General features: G+C 40.2%; 1 protein-coding gene across 1 annotated transcript in view; it reads right to left on the bottom strand.

Moving 5' to 3' along the window:
* asic1b (acid-sensing (proton-gated) ion channel 1b) overlaps positions 1-18,012 on the bottom strand; it is a 349,583-nt gene that overhangs the window by 252,503 nt on the left and 79,068 nt on the right. The gene's annotated exons all lie outside the window — the stretch shown is intronic.

Genomic DNA, 18,012 nt, shown 5'->3' with positions numbered 1-18,012 from the left:
GTGCTAGCAGTAGAGTTATGTAACAGTTTTTATTCAGCACTGCACTTTTGTCAGGTTTCCGCATCCATTTGTACTGCTGAATGTGTGAATACTGTCTAGAATCTGTTCAAGCTCATTATTATAGCTCCTACCAACAGCCAGAGCAAGTAAGCAGTTTGCATGCTTTTTTGCAGCAGTGAGAAATATAAGAACCAGTTGGGGCATGTTATGTCTAATGATATGGCCCTGCTTGTCCACCGGGCAGTTGTGAATAAAATATATATACACGTTTTTATAAGGTTTTTTTTGTTATGAAAAGAACTGCGCTGCTTGGGCTACTGGCTTATTCACCTGTGTGTGTGATTGATATATATATATATATATATACACACATACACATATACATACATACATACACACACACGTATATATACATACATGTATACACATGTATATATACACATACACACGTGTGTGAGAGATATATATCTATCTCTCACACACATACACACGGAGTGTAACAACACACTCAAACAATTCGATTCATGATGTTGCCTTCACAATTCGATGAAACTGAATTTACTGAATATCATGAACAAACATTTATTGAAGGAAAATTACGACTAAAAAAAATAAAATGCAACACAAGGGTGCATTTTTGTCGATATAAAACTAAATAAAAGTAAAAAATTACTATGAACAGAGGTTTAATATTGTAAACAATTTACTACTGGCTCATGATATATATATAAAAACACATTAATTCTCCCAAACAATTGATTCAATAAAAAAGTCTCTAACCTGGGGAAAATGATCAACTGACACATAATGAGCTTAGTAGCAGGACCTGAGGCCTCGGAACTAGAGCTCCAAAGTCGGCTAAAACGCCCTGCTTCCGCTGCATCTTTCTCGGGCACTGGAGATTGCAGAAGAGCTCTTTTTTAACTGTTATAACGTGGTTGTCTAACCGTATGACCTATAAAGCATGTCAGCAATAGTTATCCGGAGCTATCGGTCACATAAGTGCAGGTAATTCCCGGTAATTTCAAGGCTCTCCATGAAAGGCGGCGATCATGTGACCAGCATGCTCTCTATATAATTTTAACTCCATGGGTTGCATGGATTTGGACCTCTGGTGTCCAAACATTACAATTATAAGCTATCTACATCTAAGCAAGTTAGCTTGCATTCTTTGCTAATGCCAGGTCAGACTGGTATGGATTTCGTTAGCAAAACAAAATTGTCTTGGCAGCAAGTCAGGTTCTAGCTAACTGTAGATACTGCAACATGAACTTTTTTTTAATTTCGCTTGAGGACATTTTTGGCTTGACAACTTGCACTCTTCGAGTAAGATTTTGACTACAGAATCTATACTTTCACATACGAATAATCTGATGGTATCTTTTTTGTCCAACCCTGAAAATAACCCTACAAGAGTGGCTCACATTGTTTCTTGGTAAGCCGATCAGCTGATCATAGTGTGTACATCATTGCAGGATGCGCCTCTTCAAATGGCTAGAATGGCAAGATTTACAGCCCTCCATAACCTGCTGAGTCTGAAGTTCCTGTGCTGCTTGTTGGGAGTCCAGGAAGTGTCCTTGATGGTGTACACAAATAAATAGATCATGATTTAATATCACATCACTGAGTCAATAACACTATAGCAGTGATCTGCAAATCAAATATAGGGGTTGTGTGCAGGCCAGTGGGAAATTAGTAGTGCTTTCATGAGCACCAACACGGCCGTGTAAATGAGCTACATCTGCATTTCTGACCCCTAACTAAATATTACAACCACTAATCACATTATATGTTTTGCTGTGAACTGTGGGGTTTGTGGTGCTTTGTAATTCCTCATCAGACTTTGTTCATTTTAATATTGGCTTATTGACAATATTGATGGGGTTTGATTATGGGACACATTTCAGTTCCGATGTTAAAAGCTTGTTGACAAAACACATTAAAACGGCAAAACTGCCTGAATATAGTGCATAGATAGCTAGCCATTCCTGTGTGCTCCTTATCAAGTTGACTGCACACAGAATTCATATTGATTTCATTCATTGACAATTTATCCCCACAGGCTGAATGTAAATTACAGCTGAAATAAAGCATTACAGCTCCAGGGTGGGTTGTGTTAGCCCTTGGCTTGGTGTCATCATGTGAGACTGGATGTCTTGCCAGGCATCATCACCTTTCCCTAGGTGTAATTCATATTCTGCCAAGCATTTTCTTTAAAGCCTCTGGCTGTTTGTGTGGAGCTTCTGTGCATGTTCTCCCATGTGCCTGCAGGGGTTTCCTCAGGGTTTCTCCAGTTTCCTTACATAAACATGCAGTTCAGTGGTCTGTCTACTCTAAATTTCACCGGGTTTGAGTGTGCATGATGCGCTGGCGTCCATCTAAATGCATACATTTAAATGTGCGCAAGGATGGACAAATCACTAGACATGTAAAAGCACCCAGACCCGTTTTAGTTGCCTAGAAACCGACTAGGACCAAAAAAAAAAAAAAAAAAAAAAAAAAAAAAAAAAAAAAAACAAAACAGCTAATTTAATGTAAATTGCAAGTTAGTTCGCTACTTAAGGGCATTACTACAAACTTTACAGAATTATTATCCTCCATTAGAAACCTAGGTTCTGATGTACCACAATGTTTGTGCACTTGATATGTTTGTCACCAATTTCGTGGCTAAGGTTTCTTTTAGTCCTCTACTGCATGAATTATTACATCTACACTTAAAAAAATAAAGAAATGCTTTTTAAATAATTGACTTCGTTCAAGTAATACAAATATACTGTATTTAAAATAAATAAATAAATAAAATGTATATGAGGAGTGTCATTGGTAAATTGTTGCCATATGGCAACAATGTGCAGTGGTGGAAAGTATCATATAGTCAAAAATATCACAAAATGTTGGAGATACAATTCCAATATTCAAGACTATAATTTGGAGAGTTTTTTGCTACCAAGTAAGCATGTACATGTTATAATCTAGTAAGAAATTACAGTTGTAAGAAGTATTTGGATGAATTTACTCACTCAAAATGCATAGAAGAATTAGATCCAAGCATGTTTTTGGGTGAATTCTGAACTCTTTCTGGAAACAAAATTTATCAAATAAGGAACTATTGCAAAATGTCTGAAGTTACAACAGTTTTTCTTACTTTGAATGTGAACAAAAAAAAAAAAAAAAAAAAAATAAAAAAAAAAAAAAATGTATATACACTATTATAGAAGCCTAGTTTCTGTTTCAATTCATGAACGCACATACCACAGTTCCATTATTGCATGGTGTTACCATACGGCAACAGTTACATTTAACCATTTAACAGAATATTCCAAATATACAAACTTGTTTAAATGACCAGAAATGTTTTGCCTAAAAAAAAAAAAAAAAAGGGATATAAATTAATTGTTGCCATATGGCAGCACCATGCAATAAAGGGTTAGGAGTTGTGTTTTTACGTCCTGGCATCATACATAACATATTCTAGTGCCTTGTTAGCGTCGACGTTTGTGTAGTACGCAGGAACGTTAGAGTATATAAACGTTTTGAATGCTAATATTTCACTTGAATTAATCCACCTAGTAAAATGGTTCATCACTATATACACAGAATGGGAACATTGTCATAACAGAGCAAGTGGGCTTTTACTGTCACACTGGCCTCTATATTTTGTTAGAAAAGAGAACAGAAAATTTAAAGCAACATTAAAGCGTATTGGAATGAATTCTGTCTCAAACTTTTGGTACAGCACTTTATTTTTTCCCCCCCAGACATTTAGTATGAACAGTTTTAATTAAAAATGTAGCTAACAAAGAGTGAAAGGAAATATCCTCGAAATTGCATGATGTGAATAACATAATTGCAGATACAAGCTTCCATTCATTAGCATGGATGGTCGAGTTATTCCTTTAAATCTACAGTATAACGTCTCTCTCACTCTCTCTCCTTCTCTTATGATGAAGTGCTTTAACTAATTTATTTTTTGTGTCAATAAAGTTTTATTTAAAGTAAATCTCTCTCCCACACACACACACACACACACACACACACACACACATGCTTTTCATTTAGTGTAAAGATTAAAATACAGTTGGCTGAATGCTTATCTAGTCTGGGTGCACACGTTGCAGCACTAATGAGAAAAGACATCACTATTGTGCCAGCATGACTCTCTCAAAAGGAATGTGTTTATTTATTTATTTTATATATTTCCTCATATACATCACTTCCTTAATTTCCATGACATTTTACCACTGGGATTTGAAATATACTCTCATTACACCTGGCTTTTTCTTGCTTGGAGTCCTGATCAGATTAGACCATTTACACTTGTAAGCGAACATGTCTGGTTAACAGGATTCAAATCTGTTTATCGCACTTTATAAGCAAAGCAACTCATACCATGTGGTTTTTTTTTTTGGACTGTTCCTGCAGTGCATTTTATGCTAAAGTTTTTTACCTCCTGGAAATCTCGCAAAGACACTATATACAGTGCGGTCCAAAAGTCTGGGACTAGTAGTGAAGAAGTTTCCATTTTGCGTTCTTTTTAAATTGAATACATGAAAATATTTGTCATTACAAATGATATTAGCATAACAACTTGAATGAAAAGTTTAATCTTTGAAATATCGACAAGAATTTCAGAAGTTCTTTTTCAGTATGTTTCAGTATATACGTCCTTCACCCCCCCCCCCCCCCCCTTTAATGACAGGGTGCACTCGTTATAAAACCTGATTCCATGTTGGATCAAATCCATCTGTGTGTCATCTAAAGACATGCTTCAGTTGGGATCAAACGTAAATTTATTTATTTAATTTTTTATAAAGAAGTTGGCCAGTATCACAAACAAGAAATCTAGACTATTTCTTCTCCGTTACTTCAAATATGTTTTTCAAATTTTTCACAACTTTTTCCTCCATTTTCACATTTGAATATATAACACTTGCATTACAGTTTAGTCTGGAACAGAGCACAGTTTGCATTAAAAATTGGTAAGGTGAAAGCGGTCATGCAGACAGGGAAGCGCACCTTGGTACCGCACCCGAGATCAGTTGCATTGGAACTGTGCCGCGATTCCCGTGAATGAGAACACGACTCTATACCGGGTCCGCACTTATTCAGGAAGTAAAATAACACGTGCATGTGCTTTAGCCAATGAAGACATCTTTAGTTTCCCCAACACGTGTACCATGAGTGGCATTTTGTGGGACACAGAAGTGGTCCACTGCTGTGCATGAAAACAAAAAAATATGGTGAGTCACGTTGTGTTCATGTGCGTTTGAGATGACGTAAGATGAACGCAAATGCAGTGGGTTTTGTTAGAATCAAGTGAGTCTGAAACCAGACCAATGCTGTGGGAGGAATTGGGAACAATAGTGCTCGGATTCGGACCACGGCAACCATGCCCAGTGTGAAGCCCAAACCTGTTCCAGCGTGACAATGTCCAAAGTGAGCTCATGGAGTGAAGTGAAGGGAAGACATGGTTTGCCAAGGTTGGAGTGGAAGAACTTAAGTGATCTCCACAGAGCCTTGACCTCAACCCTACTGAACCCCCTTTTTCGATAAACTGGAACAGTGACTGCACCCCAGGCCTCCTCCTCATTGTTTTCACTTCACACGTCGCTAGTCCCTTTTTCGTGTTTATGACTTAGTCATAAATAAGAGATAGCCGCTGGAAATAATCTGACTACCAATGCTGCGCCGTACTTCCGTGATAAGCAAAATACAAATATTGTTATTGAGGCTGTCACCTGTGCCAGGAGAGTAGCGACATAACAGGGGAAATTGAAGCGGAAAAAGCAGCGGTATTTCAGTGAGCTGCACTTTGCTGCCTGCTCTCATCTGCTGATTTGTAACCCTGGCTCAGAACATCTATTGTGGCTGTCAGTCTGGCTTTAGCACTGAATTACTTTCCTATATTAGGAAAAATACAAACCCAAACTCTCTCTCTCTCTCTGCTTCGGCAATATTCACTCTGTCAGAGACATATTAGCTCAAAGATAATATCATATACATGTTTATAGTACAGTGCAGATGAATTTTCTATAACAGCACAGCATGGACAGTACCTCTGACTGCAAGGCAAATCACAGGTTTAAATTAATGCGCTTGCTCGAATACGTTACCATCTCTATACTAAACAGCTCATTCACAAGGACTTGTATGCTAGTCGCTCCACATTCTAAGGCAAATAAATGGATTTTTAAAAAGTTTACGGAAGGAGTCTCCAGCGTCAGTGCTTTATTTGAAAAGGTCAGAAAATTTTTCGGCCATTGGAAAGTTTTAAAGTCCCCATGAAATCAAAATTGAAGTTTTGTGACTTTTAGTATGAATATGTTAGCCTTAAGGCCATCTATAAGCTGGTGCGCTCTTAAACAACGACAAAATTCGCATTTAGAAGATATATGCATTCAAAATGTACAGTCTCTCTACCACCAATGCACATCAGTTTTGATGACATCACTACACTTTGCCTAGTCATCAGATTTTCTGTTCCGCCCATAACATTTCTAAGTTTCCTGGCTGTGAGGTAGGCTAAATAATATTGGATATTTAAAAAGTGGGAGGGACCACTTGATGCGTCACACCCTGACTTCCTGTTTCAGTGTGAATAATGCTACGTGTTTCAAGGCTTCACAGGGACTTTAAGGACACAGGACTTTGAGAGGTTTCTCAGTAACACAGTGTAAAAATAAATAAATAAATAAAAATAAAAAGGGGGGGGGGGGGCTGGTGAGTAAGTAACTGTTTGCAACTGCAACACGTCATTGTTTTAAATGTGTGATTTTTAATTAAACATTTAATTTTTGGCAAATTGTAGGTATAAGAGGAATAAAATGTGTCAGAACATGCTGTTACTAGAAAACAATCAACTTCAGGGTGGTAAAAGGAACTCTGCTTCCATTTTCCAAGAACTATAAAAGTCTTAAGCATTATAATTTTTTTCTCTCGTTTTCTCATGATCATGGCATAATTTTTCTGTGTACTCAACATAACACTGGGTATGTCTCAATCAGCTCCCTAGTTCAGCCATCAGGAGCCTGATCAGGGAGTCGGCCATTTTAAGGGCTGTCTCAATCGCAAAATCCTTTCAGTGCCCTGCAAAAAACAGGGTGCATCGATGCTCACCATGTTCCCTTACTGTAAATGACAAGCATAAGTAGCTTTTTATTGTTGTAGCTCTCAAATGATTACTTATGCTAGTAATTTTTAAACTTTGACATTCAATATACTGTGTTTCATCTGGTTTTTTTTTTTTTTGGTTTTTTTTTTATATAAATAATCCACTAGCAAGCCTACTATCCTGCTTGAAGTACCATGCTTGAAGTTCACTGGGTCTAGCTGAAGTTCCTCACACCACGAGACAAAAAAAAAAAAAAAAAAAAAATCGCCACTTGAGCACATACTATTTCCTCGTGAATGGTGCTCTAGCATTCAACATTGTCTCTACAACCTCAGTTGTGAGACCAGAATCTATGAGCTGGTGCCCCTCAGGGACCAGACCTACAGTTTCCATTGTTCTGGCCAAGGGTGATAAATCAGCCCTCCGGCCTGAGACAGAGAATCGGTCAAGGAGTGCTGTCTAGCAGGGATATCTCCGAGAAGGTTATTCGAGCTCGCCAATAAGGTGCTACTAGCAGCAGACGTAGATGGTCTTGGCAAACTCTCGCTAGAACTTGTGGGAGCGGAGCAATCGGGGGAAAAGCACACGGATGTGACCTTGGCCACATGTGCACCATGGCTTCTAGCCATAATGGTGCAGGAGGAGTGAGAACGAACCACAGCGGGCAGCGTCTCGTCTCCTCGGAGGCGTACACATCCACTTCCGCTTGGCCGAACCTCTGCCATACGGACTCCACCACTTGAGAATGGAGCCTCCAATCCCGGGCCTCAGCCCCTGCCTCGACAAGATGTCTGAACCCACTTTCCGGTTGCCTGGAATGTACATTGCGGTCACCGACAAGATCTTTACTTCTGCCTAGAGAAGAATTAGTTGCAAATGCCTGAACAGGGAGCCGTGAACATAACCCTCCCTGGTAGTTGATATTAGACCACACTGTGTTTGTCACAACTAACACATGGTGACTTCTTAATTGAGGGAAAAAGAATTTCAGTGCTAGAAATACGGCCCACATTTCTAGGTGATTTATATGCCACTCCAGATTAGGGCTGCTCCAAAGACCCCGAGCTGGACAGCCATCTAAGACCGCACCCCATCCTGTGAGGAGGCATGTGTCATTACCATCTTGTGATAAGGAGATGCCCCTAGAGTGTGACCCAAGATTAGAAACCATGGACACCTCCAAATTCTCAGAGCACGTAGGCATCACCGCGCGACACTGATTACTCTCAGAGGGTTAGTCCTCAGACTAAAGTCCCGACTTTTCAGCCACAACTGAAGCGGTCTCACGTGTGATAGGTCAAAAGGTACGACGCTGGCTGCTGCCATAAGCCCCAACAGTCTCAGAGACTGGAGGGGATGCCCAGATCCAGCTTTATCTTGCTCAATGTTGATAGGATTGACACTACACATGTTGGGGAAATGCCCTTATCGTAGTAGAATCACATAACCCTATAAAGTTGTCCTCTGCACTGGAGAAAGCATACTTTTCTTGAGGTTCACCCTGAGCCCCAAGCTCTTCATGGGGGTGAGATCATCTCAATGTTGAATCGCCAGTTCCCTGGATTGTGCTAGAATTAACCAGTCGTCCAGGTAGTTTAGTACACTGATGACCTGGAGTCACAACGAGCCAGAATGGCATCCCATCCACGGACTTTGTGAAGGTGCAAGGGGATAATGCTAGCCTGATGGGAAGAACCCAATATTCGTATGCGTTGCCTCCAAACGTGAACCTCAGAAACGTCCTGCGACAGGGCGACATTTCTATGTGGAAATAAGCATCTTTTAGATCCATCATCACAAACCAGTCCTCAAACTGAATCTGTGGAATGATGAGTTTGAGCGTCAGCATCTTGAGCCTGTATGTCCAAAAAGTACGGTTCAGATGACACAGATCTTTTTTGCAGACCAAGAAATAACGACTGTAGAAACCTCCCTACCTCAGGGAATGGGTTACACGTTCTATGGCCCCTTTGTCCAAGAGGGATCCTACTTCCTGTGCTAACGTCGGGCTCTGATCTGTGCAACTACTGTGGTGAGCACACCTCTGAACTGGGGGGTCAAGCTCTGAACTGGACCCGGTAACCCTTTTCTACGGTAGACAGAACCCATGGAGACACATTTGGCAGCAGTTTCCATGCTGCCAGATGGTCTTTAAGTGATGTTAACTTTTCCACATTCCATTAGAAGGAAAGAATCTTATTTTCATTGCCCTGTGACAGCTTGCTGACCAGAGAACACTGAAAACTTGGGACAGCCTTGCTAGGGGAGGCCCTACATTGATACTGGGGGCTAACTGCCCAAACAACTTCATGTCCACTAATGTGTCCCCCCATGGCCCCTCAGGACCGCTCCTTCTTTGTCTGCTTGGCCTTTATGAACATTCTCAAATCAGGCCTATTTGCAGGCTGCAACTGTGAATGCCTGGTTCCCCTGGTTCTCCACCGAGCTGGCCTTACATGGCTTGGACAGCAAAGCCGGCCCACCTAAATTACCTGCAGTCAATGGAGAGAGGTAGCTCACAAGCGCCTCCTCCACCTTCAGCATAGCTAAAGAGCCGTGCCCTTCACTCCCTATGATGGCCGGATAATCCGACATTGCAGGGTTATAAACACTGCTTATGTATGGTTTTCCACAGAAGTGTGATATTTTGTCATGCACTTCTGGAAAAACGGGGATTTCTCTGCAGTGTGAGGGAGATTCATTTTCACTGGGGAGAAAAAGCTCGGTCAGACTTGGAAATCACTTCAAACAGCTCTTTATATGCTTGCTGGCTCCTCAGAGTCCGAAAGGAGGTTCTATTTTTTTTGGCTTTCCATAGCGGAAGGAGTCGCTGCGACGCGAGCTCCAAAATCCGGCGGAGAGCCAGACCCAGAAGAGAGAGCAAGGGATAGAGCAGCGCTGGTCTCCGGCTCCTAGCGGCCAGCCCAGATCCACGAGGCTCTGAAACCCAACTCCCTTCAGAAGAGAGCAAGCCGTGAGCAGAGCTGCCTAATTTTAAGGCATTCACAATAAAAAAAAAAAATAAAAAAAAAAGGGTACTTCCCACACCATGGAGATCACACAACGTTGAGTTCCCTTTGAAAGGGAACAACTTGTTACGTCGAGATCACGAGAAAATTAAGTCTAGATCACAAGAAAACACAGCCGCTACTATACATGGCTCAAACCACCGAAACACAGTCCACAAAACACTAAAGGGCATAATCTAGCCGTAAATGTGCACACACGTGCACACTTGTATACACACCATCAGTCACACTTGGATTGAGAATGCACATTTCAGATCATTAGACTGCCGAGTAAACAGCCTTCCACCCTAATCAGTCAGGTGTGCTACATTATTTCAATGCTGCTCAACACATACACACACGCGCACACTTACAGTATAAAACAAAAACTGGAAGGGATTTTTTGCTCCAATGCTAGCACAGGGTCAGTAACCTCACATTTCTTGGCACACTCATTACCAATGCCAAACAAGAGTAAGCCGATAAATCCCAAAGTGTAAGTAAACACAGGAAGATTCACTGAAATGCACCTGATGGGAGTCTCTGTGGACTTGCCACTGCGCTTCATCAACTGCCTTCACTGTAGCCTTCCACTGTAATTCATACTATATCCGAATCCTGCCTTGTTTACTGACTTGACAATATGATTCTATATAAAAAATTTTAAAAAACGATATTCACACTAATCATTTCATAAGCTGACATTTCTTGACACTGCAATTTCGTCTGCAACTAATGCTAAAGAAATTTTAGTTTTCTTTAAAATAAATAAAAAATAAAAAAAATGTTGACATGCCTGACGGTGCTGTCTTGTTTCCAGGGTGACTTGGAAACATCCATCCATCTTCTATACCGCTTATCCTTCAGGGTTGCGGGGATCCTGGAGCCCATCGCAGGGAGCATCGGGCACAAGGCGGGGTACACCACAGAGCACAATGACGTACACATTCACACACCCATTCATACACTACAGACACTTTGGACATGCCAATCAGCCTACCATGCATGTCTCATGTCTTTGGACTGGGGGAGGAAACCCCGGGGAATCGAACCCCCAACCCTGGAGGTGTGAGGCAAACGTGTGTGTGAGTGAGTGATTTTTTATATATATATATATATATATATATATATATATATATATATATATATATATATATATATAAATATATATATATATATATATATAAATATATATATATAAATATATATATATATATATATATATATATATATAAAATCATGCAAAACAATTTTCGTGCAATTGCAATTTCCCAGTTCAAGTAGTTTTCCACAAAGAAAGCACAAAAAAAAACCTCAGCAAGTTGCATCGAAAATTGAGAAAAGACGCAGCAAAATCAAGCATTTTTGGCTGCAACAACCACAAAAAGAAAATCCTGTACGGACTGAAAACTGATGCTTTTCTGAAGCGCCTCTTACATCTGTGCCAATAGAAATACAATACACATTAGTTAAGTGTTACAGTAGCACAAACCACCCTGACGTATTAAAAGTAAAAATGAGAAATTGCACTGGCGATTGTTAGTTATCTGACATGAGCAGCAGAAGTGTAGCGATTTACACATTGACATGTTGGCGCTTTCTTTCACTGCGTTAGTGAATAAACCACGCAAATGTCTCTACAGGCCAGCAAATCATTAGGAACATGTGTTCACTGTATACAATCAAATAGTTTGGGGGGAAAAAAAAAAAAAAAAAGTTTGTTAATCCAGTGAGGTTTTTTACACCTATGCTCAGTAGTACCGTCACGAAATTTTTATGAATTGTCCTTGAGGCGAGAGCATGTGCCAGTGCACATGTAAGAGCTGAAATATAGTAATGTCTCGTTTAGTTTATGGGTATACTCGGGAAGCAAACTTACTTCAGCCAGAAATCTATTTAGGGTGACTCTATTGGCCCTCCCTATACAACACCGTGCCAACATTGGGCCAAGTTTGGCAAAGGAGCACTTTTCATAACATCTCTGCCAAAGCTGCCACAATGCTTGCCCAATGCTGGCAAAGAAGCAGTTTTCATAACAACTCTGCTAACATCAGCCCAGTGTCAGTTTGTTAACCTGGGTGCCCCTTACATTATAGCTCAAATAAATGTAGTTTATAGCATATTACCACTGCCCCCATTCCTATACTAAAGTGCTCCACCTTGTGAAAAACCCTCAGCCTGTTGAACATGGTGGATTACAAGCCAGAAAGTGCTTCGCAAAATGAAAGTGAATTTGGAGGGGGGGGGAAAAAAAAAAAAACCTCGCTATGACATGCACACCACACAAATTAGCACGCATAGATTGCAAATTTTTAAACCAATGCATTAGCTAGCTAGTGTGCAACAATGTTTTCACAATTTTCAGCAGTTGAACAGCGAACGTCATTGTGCGTTTACCGTATGCTGAAAACACGAATTTTTATTTAGAAATGTTAAATAACCTGAGAGGTCCATTGACATCTGCGCATGTCAGTACCAGTAAAGGAGTGGTGTTCAGCCTAGTTCACACTGCACCGACAGACGCCGACCAACATGGACAATCACCTACTTTGAAATGGATTCAGAATGTTGGGAGACACGACTGTCATTCACACTGCCCCAACAGACACCAGCTAACTTTTTTACAGACAGCCAGGCTGGTTTAAAAACAGATCATCCTTTTACAACAATCCAAATTTTGATTATTAATAGTGTCTTCACGCGCCGGAAAAGACCTCGTTTTTTCCCCCCTGACGTGAGAGACAGGGCGCTTACTTAAATTAATGCAGAGAACTGCAGACAGAGGATGTGCAAAGCTTTCAGAATTTTGCTCGGTTTGCCCCCAAGCAGTTTCAGCAACTCTGAGAAAGCCATCTTATGGTAGGCTATGTGGTAAACTAACATCATTATTAGATCACACGTTATGAGCAATATTATCTTATGCAAATCTAAGTTAAACATTTGCTGCGATTTCACATCTTTCTTCATGAAACGGCGCATAGAAGATGGCATGCGGTTAGCGTATAATCCCGATTAAATCCGAAACACGAGGAGATGATCCTCGCCAGGGGACAAAATAAACAATAGTATTTAGATAACACATCGATACACAGTTCATCCTGTTCTCTCTCATTGTCCAGAAAATCTGCCATTTTACCTACAACAACGATTTTGAATTTTCAGGGACGTTCGGCTTATCGTCATGCCAACGGTTCGTGCCCAGGTCAGATTAAGTCAGAGTTTGTTGGAAAATCTTACACCTCTCCTCAGACATTCCACGACCGACCAACGCCGATTGAACGTGTTCAGTCGGTGAAAACAAATGCCGATGAACGCCGACAGGGTTAACACACCGATCCGACAAAACCCGACAAACGTGTCTGTCGGCGTTGGCCGTCGCCTGTCGGTGCAACATGAACTAGGCTTTCAACTTCTCAAAACTGACACTCGTTTAATTAAAAACTGGTTGCAAAAAATAATTAAACTTATTTATGTTATGTTTTTCGATTGAAGGAGAAACTCTTCTGTGAGATAGAGTCACAGTTAAGGGTCCAACAGTGGCTCTCTGGGAGATTTTAACACAACCACAGCTTAACTGCTGAGGCATCACTATTACTCCAGAGTAAAAATTCATTTATAGACGTATACCATGTCAATAATGCATCAGTGTATTTAGCTTGATCTAGCTTTGGGCACAGATCCCATGTACACTTGACACTGTTCCTATTAAGGAAAGCCAGAGTAGTGTGTTAATATTTTCATTGGAATTGAAGGTGCTCCTATAAAGATTACCTTTCCTCCCTTGAAGCCAAGGGACATCTCTTTTGACAGCAGATTTTGTCTTTCCAACATGGTCTCAAGATTAAACATTTATATAAATTTGCACATTGCTAGCTTGGTGAAGGGGTGGGGTTAGCAGTTATAGCATATCTTAAAACTTTATTCATTCAAAGTTTGCATGAGATTTTGCACTGGACTTGTCTTATCTTGTGTCCAGCTTTGGGCTGTCACTGGGTTGGCTATTAGGGCAAATATGACAAGTCTAAAGGATATCACTTTTGGACAGCTGTCTTATTATGACCCCAAAAATCAGAATGAATCTCAGGCACTTTTTTTTTCCCTGTCTTCACGGTACGCCAGAAAGTTTCAGGAAAGGCGTCATGGCTGTCAGAGATGTGATTGAGGTTTTTTTTTGTAGGCTGTAGCATGCACATGCTAAAATTCACAGTTAGGAACAGCCACTGTATGTGGATGTCTATGGCTGAGAGAGACAGGGTGGTTATTTTTTAATAAGATGTGGCCACACATTACTATATTGAGGTTCTGAAGTTTTATTTTATAGGATTGAGGATTATCTATTTCATGGCCACTAAGTACTACATGTGTGGCAACTGTTGCCTAGACATGACAGATAATATTAGGCTTGGAACAATGCACAAACACATACAGGACTCACTGGCATTGCAAAATGGATATATCATTAGCCCCTGTCACCTGAAGCAAATTCTCAGTGTGGTTGTTTTTGCCCATTTCTACCAAATCATTGTCTGGAGGCCACTGATCAAGTATGACGTTTACACACCATATTAAGTTGTGGCATCAAGATACACATTTTGTATCTGTGACCGTTATCCTGTGACAATAGTTGTGCTTTTGTGGCCTCTAAATATTAACTGGTGGTCTCAATATATTTATTCATTGCTATGCCTTATTAAAAAATTAAGCACTGAGAATGTAACCAGATACAAATTCATTATCTGTAATGAACAAATATTTTCTACATGGATACAAACACAAATACTAATAAGATGTGTAATTTTGCTTTTTTATTTATTTATTTTTTTAAAGTGCCGAGAGTAGAGGTCTGCCCCGGAACTACAGTAGGATCCCACATGAGAAAGAGTCTTACTTTTGTGCTGGTGCAAACAAGCCGGACAAAGTAAGGCCGCGTCCATTAACATGAAAGTATAAAGTTTATTCATTCATCCTGAGTAACTGCCTGTGGGGGTGTAAATCGGGCTACTACTATGTTTATATTTTAGAATATCTGAATTAATTTTAAAAACATCGCAAGTAGGATCAAACTAACAAATACATTCCTGCGCACGTCTCTAGTTGAGGCCGATTACGAACTGGAATGATATACAGTGCCCTCCGAAACTATTGGAACAGCAAGGCCAACTCAATCGGTTTTGCTGTAGGAGAAAAAGCTCGTTCAGACTTAGTAACCAATGGCTGTTTAGGCCACCCCCACTTTTGGTTATTTAGATATACAGTACTGTGCAAAAGTCTTAGGCACGTGCAAATTAATGCTGTAGGGCAAAAATGCCTTCAAAATAATGAAATTAAATGTTCCTACATTAAAATAGTAAACAGTAGCAAATGAAACAAAGTCAATATGTGGTGTGGCAAAAAATAATAATTAAAAGAGTAGTCTCCGATACAATGTGTGCAGTTCTATATGGAAATGAGCTGTACATTTTATTGAGCATCTTGCAGACCCACACACGGTTCTTCTGGAGACTTTGACTGTCGCACTTGCTTCTTATTTTTGCAGCAAAACCCAGCAGCCTTCATTATGGTTTTTGCCTGAAAAGTGGTCTCTTACCACTTACTATGCTGCTTTCATTACTGACAAACATTTTTCTGTAACATTTCATTTTGTGCTTGAAAACTAATGTTTGGGAATCTAAAATGGTTTTTGTACTGACTCGATAATGTAGAAGTCATCAAATTAAAAAAAAAAAAAAAAAAAAAAAACTAACAGTTTGTACTACAAACAAATAGGGTGCCTAAAACTTTTGCACAGTACTGTAGATACAGGCATTTGGAACAGCAACACCCCTACTAACCACCATGTCACCTCAGCAGCTCCGTAATTTCATTTGAAGAGAGATAGTAAAAGAGTGGCCATTAAGCACACGACATAATGGAATAATTTGGTACTGGATGAAGTAATGAACACATGGAGCAACACACCTTCTACAAAAATACACCCCCAGACATCAATAAGCTTAATAGAAGTCTGTATTTTTGCTAGTGTACTGACGCATATAATTAATGCTTTGGACTTTCTCTTGACCTCACCATTAACTCAACATGCACAGTCTCAGTAGCAGCATTTTCAGGTGGAGTTCACCAACCTGAACAAATAAAAACAAAACAAAAAAAAAAAACCTTAGCTGTACTTTCACCGTTTAATCCAGTTTTAGCGGACAGGCAGGGAAAAGTGAAGTTCGCTTATTGCTGCAGACTTCCAGCAGAGATTCACTGATCTACAGAGCCATCGCCATCAGAGCTCTAAGTAGAAGTGTAGCTAGCACATTATCAATACGACATCTCAGACTGTTCTCTGTGGGGGAGAGATCAAATCAGGCGCTCTGTCTAACAATGGTCTAACAACAGAAGACGCGCTGGGGTGTCTCCATCATGGCAGAGCTACCTGATTTCAGGTCCTGTTATCTACCAGATTTCTGATTCCAGTTGTACAAAGGGCTTCTAAATTTATTTATTTTTTTAAACCTATAGACTCAGTCCTAGCTAGGTATGTGCTAAACCTCCATTGGGGAAAGAATGATTTACTTAATGTTTTTTGTTTAATTGCTAACAGTTAACTAGCTTGTTTAGCCGTTTTAGCTTAGAGGAGCTCTCTACAGCTGAGAGAAAACTTGAGTGTGAAAAGAAATAATGTTAATGATAAACATCTTGAGAATGGTCTCTAAAGGTCACATTGGAGTATAATTCGCAGTGTTTTGAAGCAAAATCGACTGCTCCCAGATAATAATAATGCAATCAAAGACAGCGCTGTTGTCCAGGAGTTGTACGTTGTACGATTGCAGTGTGCTGTGAGGGTTTAGTCATTATGTCTGATTGAAGGAGTAACAGAGGTTGTGTGGCAAAAACTTTACAGGGTCGTCAAATAAAAGGCATTCTTTAAGAGTTTTCTAAACTTCTTTTTCGCTAATTATGGTTTATGAATGCGCTGCCAGAGTTTACGCTTTCAAACGTTTTGTTTACGCTCCCGCAAGTTTACCTTCGGCATTCTGGTACAAATCCCGCATGTGGGCTACTTTACTCTCATGGGGGAGGAAACCCCCGCAGCACAGGGAGAACATGTAAACTCCGCACGCACACACACACACACAGGACCGCGGCGGGAATTGAACCCCCCTTGAGGTGTGAGGCGAACGTGCTAATCACTAAGCCACAGTGCGCCCTTGGTTAATACCATGAAACCATAATATTTTTAGACTAGGTTATAATGCTGTGAAAATTTCAAACCCCTAGGTGAAACTAAACACCCACATTTAAACAAATGGAAACGTCTACAATTGTCATCAGAAGACGTCTAGCCTTACAGCTGTGAAGGTACAGATGTTTATCACCGTTATGTCTTTGGGAAGAGATTTCTGATACAGTATAATTTTTAGCATAACGGTTGATCTCACGTTTTATCATCCAGGACATCATGGGAACAATAAACATCAGCACAATATATGTTTGTATTACTTTTGTTAAAACCACAGAGAGACTGTCCAAGTAATACCAAGTAGTGGAATCAGAACTGTATCCCTTCTCTTTATCTATTCTTTTCTCTAAGCTGAGGTCATGACTCGCAGTTTTTCACTCATTTAGCATTGTGTCTGTCGGCTCTCGTAGACACCATGGCAACTAAAGTGCTATGGCAACCAGGCCAGGGGGCCCTAATTAGAAAGCTAGTGTAGAGGACGTGCAAGTGAGGAAGGCATGGACAAAGAGAGAGAGAGAGAGAGCGAGAGCGAGAGCAAGACAGGGTCAGCTACTGTATCGCAACAGGGTTAAGGAGATATAGCATGCTTACATTTCAACACAAAGCTTGAAGTCATTACCTCACGGCTCCAGATGACAAGCATAAGTGACACAATTTGACAGAGT

Source organism: Ictalurus furcatus, chromosome 21 (genome assembly GCF_023375685.1).
Source record: "Ictalurus furcatus strain D&B chromosome 21, Billie_1.0, whole genome shotgun sequence".
NCBI lineage: Eukaryota > Metazoa > Chordata > Actinopteri > Siluriformes > Ictaluridae > Ictalurus > Ictalurus furcatus.
This window is presented reverse-complemented; position numbering and strand designations above follow the sequence as displayed.